This window comes from Vicugna pacos, unplaced genomic scaffold, assembly GCF_048564905.1.
Source record: "Vicugna pacos unplaced genomic scaffold, VicPac4 scaffold_16, whole genome shotgun sequence".
NCBI classification, from domain to species: domain Eukaryota; kingdom Metazoa; phylum Chordata; class Mammalia; order Artiodactyla; family Camelidae; genus Vicugna; species Vicugna pacos.
This window is the reverse complement of record NW_027328737.1, coordinates 2,234,792-2,242,552: the sequence shown is the minus strand read 5'-3', so window position 1 is coordinate 2,242,552 and position 7,761 is coordinate 2,234,792. Positions and strand designations below refer to the sequence as shown.

The following is a 7,761-nucleotide window of genomic DNA, read 5'->3' as shown; positions in this document are numbered from 1 at the left end:
TTTTACTTACAGCACTAAATTATATTTTCATACAAAAATTACCCCTTTGGGATTTCTTAAATTTGATTCATTATTTTAATCTAGTTTTATTTCATAAATATTTATCATTTATTCTAAAACATACCAAATACACTGATATGTATTCTGCTCATGTTTTGAATAAAGAGCTACTTCTTGTAAAGTAAACAGATAAATAACTACTTCCATTTCCAAATCAAATTAAGTTTCACCTTACTAATTATAATGAAATAGGTATACATTTCCTGCAGAGGTTTTACACAAATTTCACTTAAAATTCCATAACTTTAAAATTATTTTATATATTTTGTGCATTATTTATACTCTGTTCATCAATGTTGTATAAATTTGTGTACAAAAGTATGGAGATTTGTTTTATTTCATAGACCCCAGCATTAATTATTTAAAAAGATTTTCTTGGGGTAATAATTGCAGATCACACTATAAAAAAAGGCAGCCTATATGTTTCATTTTAACTGGATGAATGAGAAGTAAACACTGGCTGGATGTTACATTTGACTTGCTAGGAGACCAGTCGTTATGTGATGTCACATCTACTCAAGTTGAGAACCATTGTGATGGCCTAGTAGTTTATCTGTGCAGGCCTGCCAGAGCAGCATATGAAGCTGCAGTGCTCAAAATCATTCAGATTAGAAAAGTAGCTGTAGAAAAAGTTATTTGAGATGGCAAATATTTCTTCAGAATTTCAAGATAGGTCTCATAATGATGGACCAACTGGTTCAGGAAACTCCGGAAGATCTGTATTGTTTGATCCAACAATCTCTGGGGACTTGTCTTGAGGTCTATGATTGAAGTAAGTGATTTTCAGAATTTGTCTGAAGAATCCTTGTTTAAAAGTCCATGTTACACATATTGTGTCTCTGAGCCAGATGAAGATAATGATTTTCGATCTCTGACATTTCCAAGAAAAATCTGGAAAATGGTTGGGAGTTATCAATTTAAATCCAACTGGTGGGATGATAATGAAACTTCCATAGTGATTGATGAAGTTGTCTTAAAGAAGGAAGTTTTGGAAAGAAAGTCCCCTTTCAGAGTATTTGAAACTGGAAGTATGAAAAGTTTAGTTAGACAGCTTAACATTTATAAGTTTAGGAAAGTGCAGCAGAATTTTTAAAGATCTGCTTGTCTAGCTGACTTTCTAGCAGAAGAAAAAGAAGTCTCTCTTTTAAGCAAGGTATTCAGTAATTGTAGTTACGTCTTGGTAACTTATATATAAAATTTTATTTTGTACATCGATCTATGGTAATGTAAATGTAAATCTAGAGTTTGAAAACTGTATAAAACTACAAATGCTAAAATTCTTTATTTTTTCAAAAAATGAGGACAGAGCCTTAAGTATTCAAGATTGTGTGAAACTTTCCTAGCAACTAGGAATCTTACGAGAAATCTAAATAAAGGTATTAAAGCCGCTTTTAAAAAGTGGCTTTCACCGTAACTGCAAATGCTAGCTTCTTAAATTTGAATACTTAAATACTATTTAAATGTGCATATTCCAAATAAGGAATTTCAAAACATAGTCAGCAATGTGCATATTTTGATGATATTATCTTAGCATAGTAAACGTGAAATCTGAGGTTTTGTAGGTTAGGCTTAATTTAGTCTTGTATTTTGGTTTAAAATATTACTAAAATCTTTCTCTTTTGGTTGTAGCTGCAGTTCTGCCATAATCCAAATCTTAAACGAGGCTGTCCCCAGCTTTTAGTGAGAATAAAAAGAAGAATTGGGATTAAAAATGTCTCTCTGGTATCTTCATTGTCTGAAGATTTCAAAAAGAAGCACGTTAAAGCAGGGGGTAACGTGCATAATGATAATTTTGATTTTGTGGTTGACACTAGAGGAGAAAGTGCATTTTTACTTTCTGCAAATTTAAACATGCCTCTAATAAGGAAGCCCTCTTCTAGCCACATAATAGGTGATACAACTACCTTGATCAGAGGTGATTTTTCTCCTCCATTTTCAATGTCAGTTAGATCACCAGAACAATATTGCAATGGATCAACGTGCTTTTTTAAATCAGTTGAACACTGCCCACAGGCACTCTCAAAGCAGCTACACTGAAGCAAATGGCCGTGTTGTGAACTTCATTACATTTACAATATCTACTTCTCAGTTCAGTACCTTGTCTCCCATACTGAGCAATCATGTTTGACTAATGGTGGAGCCTTCTAATTTTCCATATAGATATCACAACATATCTGCCAATGACGGTCGTTTTTCTCAACTTCAACCAGGGAGCAAACCATGGTTACCAGTGACATTGATAGCTGATACATCAGCTACCTCTCTTTCAAGGCCAGCTCATCAGCCATCTTCATTTTATGAACGTCATCCTAAACACAATTTATATACCAGAGGACTACCATATTATGCAGGATAACAAAGATTAATATTGATGGTGGCAAATGCCGACAACTATATGCAATTTTCTTATTTGAACGATAAACATACATGTTTACCTGTATTTTCGATATTTTTTTTAAAATAAAGAGTTAAACGGGAGTCTATGATATCATTTAAAGAAAAAGAGATATTTGATTGATATGATCCCTTGATGGAACAATATGGGAGTAAATTTAAATAATTTCTTGTAAGCAGGAAGAGAAAATGGAAGAATTTGGAAAAAGACTAAAACGTGGAGAGAGGGAAAGTTATTAGTGGTTTCTGGTTCATCCTGGAAAGTATGAAAAGTGTTAAGTTCGGATAGGTTGGAACAGAAGATAATGCAGGAACCGGCCCAGGGAACATGGTCTCTATTATGTCATCCCTGGAATCATGAAGGTCACATGATATAGTCTCAGATGGTACATTTAGCATGTGGAAGAAATTAAGAAGTAATTTTATCTATGGTCTTCTTTGTGCTGTTCTCAAAGCATTCCAATTGGTGCTTTCATTTCCTGCCCTAAATATTCTATGCTATAATTTCTAGTCAATACCTTATGTTGCTTTTATTTCCAACCAAGGACAAACTTACATCCTCAGGGTGGCACTTAATGCCTTTCCAACTCTATGCACACAAACTGAACTTAGTTAAGTCATTCGTTTATAAATCTGGCATCTGAATACCTTGGCATATGTTTATGTTTCACTGTATCTGGAGATACATCCAGGAAAATGCTTGTCATATATGTAAGCTCCAACCTCGCAAATTTTGCTCCAGCTAATCCTTGAACTTATGTTCTCCTATTACCTAATTAGACTTTCCCAGTCTCAGCACAGAAACCACCTCCTCCAGATGTTTTCTGTCTATCCCCCTTTCCTTGTCTAACTTGGATACCAACACAGTAAGCACAGCACATGCCACAGGATGCATTTTAGTATTTAGTGAATGAAAAATACATGTTGACTTTAAGCATAATCTACTTTCCTGAGACAGCAAATCTCTCATGGTTTTCAAACTATTTCATTATTGTCTTTACTCTTCACCACAAACTAGCTCTTTTCATAGCCCAAGGACTAGTCACTCAAGACAGTAATTCGAGGTAGGTAAAGGAGACAAAGTATTATTTTCTTCTTAATTCATGCCTCCAGTGGCCTAAAGCATTCAATTCTCATTTGCTGGATTATTTCCTGTCTCTTCATCACCTGCCCACCCATAAGTAGCTGATTCTCTTCCCCATACCAAAAAATATACTGCCTTCTAATTAATTTACTTCTTAGAATCAGAGCTTTATCCAGAAGAGACAGTGTCATTGCAAACATTTAATGCAGGATTATACATCCCACATAAATTGTGCCCCTTCTAATCTTCACACAGGCAGTATCTAAGAGGTAATAGTCCCTTGGTTGGAGTGGTTGTGTTCAGTAACCAAATTGTAACCTAAAATGTGTGGACTAAAAAGAGATGAGGGTGGTAGTATTAAAAATTTGTCCAACTGCAAGAATACCAAATTTATACAGATATTAGGAAATATAAAATTTTCATGGAAGACTTTGACTATTTCCCATTAATTTAAAATAAATGGTGAACATTTTCAGAATGTGAATTGCCCTGAAATGCTGGAAAATTGTAGGCAAGGTCAGGGAGCCTAAGGCTTCTGCTCACAACCATGCAGCCAGTGTCAGCTGATAAGACTGGAATGGCAACACTGAATACTGAAAAAGTGTCACCAATTGTGAAGAAAGCCTTTGATAATCTGGAGAATGGGCAAATGGGTCAGGTTAAGCTCTAGCAACATCCCACCAATATGATTTTACCAAGAGAAGAAAGGAGCCCACTTGCAGCAGGAGATCTGTGTCTGGACAGCAGTGGTTGTTCCTAAAACAGAAACATCAAGCTTTTATGTTTGTCAGCTCAACTATGATGGTGACTATTTTTTGCTTACATTAGCAGTCTGGGTTTCAGTTGGGCTGGTTCACAGCTAGTTTCGAGCTCTCTTATCACACAGTGGGTCTTATTGTGATCATCATAACAAGGTTCTATACTGATAAGTCAAAAGCTACACTTTACTTTAAAAATTAGAATTCCTAAAGAAGAATATTGTTTGTTTGTCCATCTGTAGTTCTCTACCTGGGAAAACCTAGAGTATTGGCAAATGTACAAAAGGTGTCTGGTGTGTGAAAACTATTCTCTGAGCTCTGACCACTGAATTCTTCCCACTAAATACTACAAATCTGTCTATCACTGTGTGTGTGTGTGTGTGAAGTTGGACTGTTAAGCAGTAACTAAGTTTATCTTAGTTGAGTCATCAGTGAATTATTCCTCTGCTTCTGGCAGAATCTCTGTGAATTAAGAGTTTCATTTTGCCACCAGATTTTCTTCCGATCAGGGAGAGGTAGATTATATTTCTCCCAGTATACTAATTGTTACCTGTTCATTGAATCCCAAGCTAATGCTAGGGCCAAGCCACTGAAACCTTGAATTGGACAGAGGCATATATATTCACCAGTCCCCAGAGCCCAGCACAGGACTGTGTGTCCTTCTTAATTTAAGTTTGTGTCTACTTTGTTTTCTTTTAATTCTCATTGTTGACACAACTTATTTTTTCTTTGAACACCCCTTGACTGATTTATATGGACTGAACCACTGATTTATTTCTTTTAAGCTACAAATTACAATAACATTTCTTTCCTTGGACTACCTGGATTAAAGTGAGCATAGTCATCATTTTGAAAGCAGTCCTCAGTCCTAAAAATGCAGAACCTTTACAGCTCTTTGTCCAGCACTTGAGCCAGAATGTTTGTTGTTGATCTCAGGGATTATCCTCACATTCCCTTATGCAACCATGAGAAAACAGCACATTGTTATCCAAAATCAAGTCTTTGTCAGTATTGCTTTCCCTTTGCAAAACAGTTAAGAATTGTAGGAGTTCTGAGATTTAAACATGCTTAGATTTTTAGCAACCTAGCATTTTCATATTTTACAGATGCTCTCGTGGAGATGAGACTTTTGTTCTGAGACAGTGAACTTTATCACTCACAGCAAAAGCAGCCAGGGTTAATATTTGTATCCATTCCCTAATCTCAGATGAATACACAAAGTGAAATTTTGTTGCCTACAGAAGCAGTGGGCTGTTAACATGAAGAAAGATTTAGGCATTTTAAAACACTATTTTTATTAGTATCTTTATGTATAATTTATTAGAATCACTTATTTATTAGTATCTTTAACTAGGATAATATATCATGACTAAAGATTACTTGCTGCAAAAAGAATCATGAGAAATGACATGGGAAAAAGTGACCATTGACTTTCCATTTTTTCTTCCACTTTTATTGAGATATAATAGGCATAAAACATTGTGTAAGTTTAGGTGAACAGGATAGTGATTTGATTTACAAGTGTCATGAGATAAATATCATAGCAATTTTAGGGAGAATTCTTTATCTCATTTAGATGCAATTTTAAGGAAATACAATTTGTCTTTTGGTTGTGATGAGAAAAATTATGGTCTACTCTCTTAACAACAATGATATTGAACATAAAGCAGTATTAACTGTAATTTTCATGTTACTATGGGGTATCCCTAGAACACGATTCTTTTACAGCTGGATATTTATAGCTTTTGAGTTCATTAATCAAATCCTACTTTCCCAAACCCTGCCTCTGTTCACTACAAATCTAATTTTTTTCTATGTGTATGTTTGTTTGTTATTGAAGTGTACATTAATCTATAACACTGTGTTAGTTTCTCTTTCACAACATACTGTTTGCTGTATTTAATATATTTCATACAGATCACCAAATATATCTAGTTGTGATATGTTGCTATTTAAAGATATTTAATAGTTTTTGGCTATTCCCCATACAGTTCATTTCTTGTCCCTGACTCATTTAATTTGCAACTGGAAAATATTCTCTCTTAATTTTTTCAACTTTTCTTTTTCTCACCCCATTTCCCTCCTTCTTGTGAACAACCTGTTTCTTTCTATATGTATAACTCCATATCTGTGTTTTTATGTTCATTTGTTTAAAATTCAAATATGAATAAAATCATTCAGCATTGTCATTCACTTCCTGACTTATTTGACTTAGCATATTACCCTCTTGATCAACCCATTTGTTGCAAAAGGCAAGAACTTATTCTTTTTAGAGCTGAGTAAAAACCCATCTTATTTTTATGTGTGTGTATATATATATATAGCTCATATATATATATAAAGTGCGTGTGTATAAATATACATATAGATAAATCTGTACTTAAGATGGGTAGATATAAAAATTATATAAACACAATTTCTTTATCCATCATGTATTGATGAGCAATTAATTTGCTCCTATATCCTGTCTATTGTGGATAATGCTGCAGTGAATATAGGGTTGAATTTATCTTTTCTAATTAGTGTTTTTATTTTCATGGAATAAGTACCCTGATATGTATATGTTGGATTATATTTCATTTTTAATTTTTAGATAAAGCTCCATGTTGTTTTCCACAGTGGAAGCACATATTTACATTCACTCCAGCAGTGCATCAGGGTTGTTTTTCTAACATCCTAACCAACAATTATGTTTGTTATCTTTTTCATAGTAGTTATTATGACAGGAGTGACATAAAATCTCATTGCGTTTTGGACTTGCATTTTTCTGAAACTTAGTGATGTTGATCGGTTTCACGTGCCTGGTGGTTACCTTTCCCAACTGTATATTCATTTTTTGTAATGGGCTTAATGACAATAACTGTCTCATTTCATTTTAAGGCATTCTGTTGTGTGCCATTATTCTGTTTTTTCTGTGCCACTACCATATTATTTTTAATACTGTAGCTTTGTATTAAAGTTTAAAATCAGGGACATAGATGCAGCCTCTTTGTTCTTTGTTAAAGTTGTTTGTGTTTTTAGTTTGTTTGTTTTCTTTCCTTTCCTTTTTCTTAGTGATTTCATCTCTTTTCGGTTTACATGTAAATTTTAGAATTATTTATTTTAAGTGTCTGAAAATGCCCATGGTATTTTGATAGGCACTGAATTTAATTTGCGTATTTTGTTGGCTAGTACTATCATTTAAACAATATTTTTTCCTCATCAATGAACCCATTATATCCTTTCATCTGTTTGCATTAACTTCAATTTCTTTTATAAATATTTTATAGTTTTCTGAGTACAGGTTTTTTACCTCCTTGGTTGGATACATTTCTTGATTTATTTTTTTTGTAATGCAACTGTAAATGTGACAGTTCCCTCACTTTCTCCATCTGTTAGCTTGCTGTTAGTGTGTAGAAATGCAAGATTTCAGTATGTTAGTTTTACATTCAGAAATTTTACCAAATACATTGATAAGCCCTAGTA

The 7,761-nt window shown here is 33.8% G+C and overlaps 1 long non-coding RNA gene across 1 annotated transcript; it reads left to right on the top strand.

The window, feature by feature from the left end:
- The first annotated feature begins 607 nt into the window (after positions 1-607).
- On the top strand, positions 608-1,774 carry LOC140692725 (uncharacterized). Its single transcript, XR_012068292.1, has 2 exons — positions 608-832; positions 1,690-1,774. It is a non-coding gene; the product is annotated as an uncharacterized lncRNA (long non-coding RNA).
- The last annotated feature ends 5,987 nt before the right edge of the window (positions 1,775-7,761 follow it).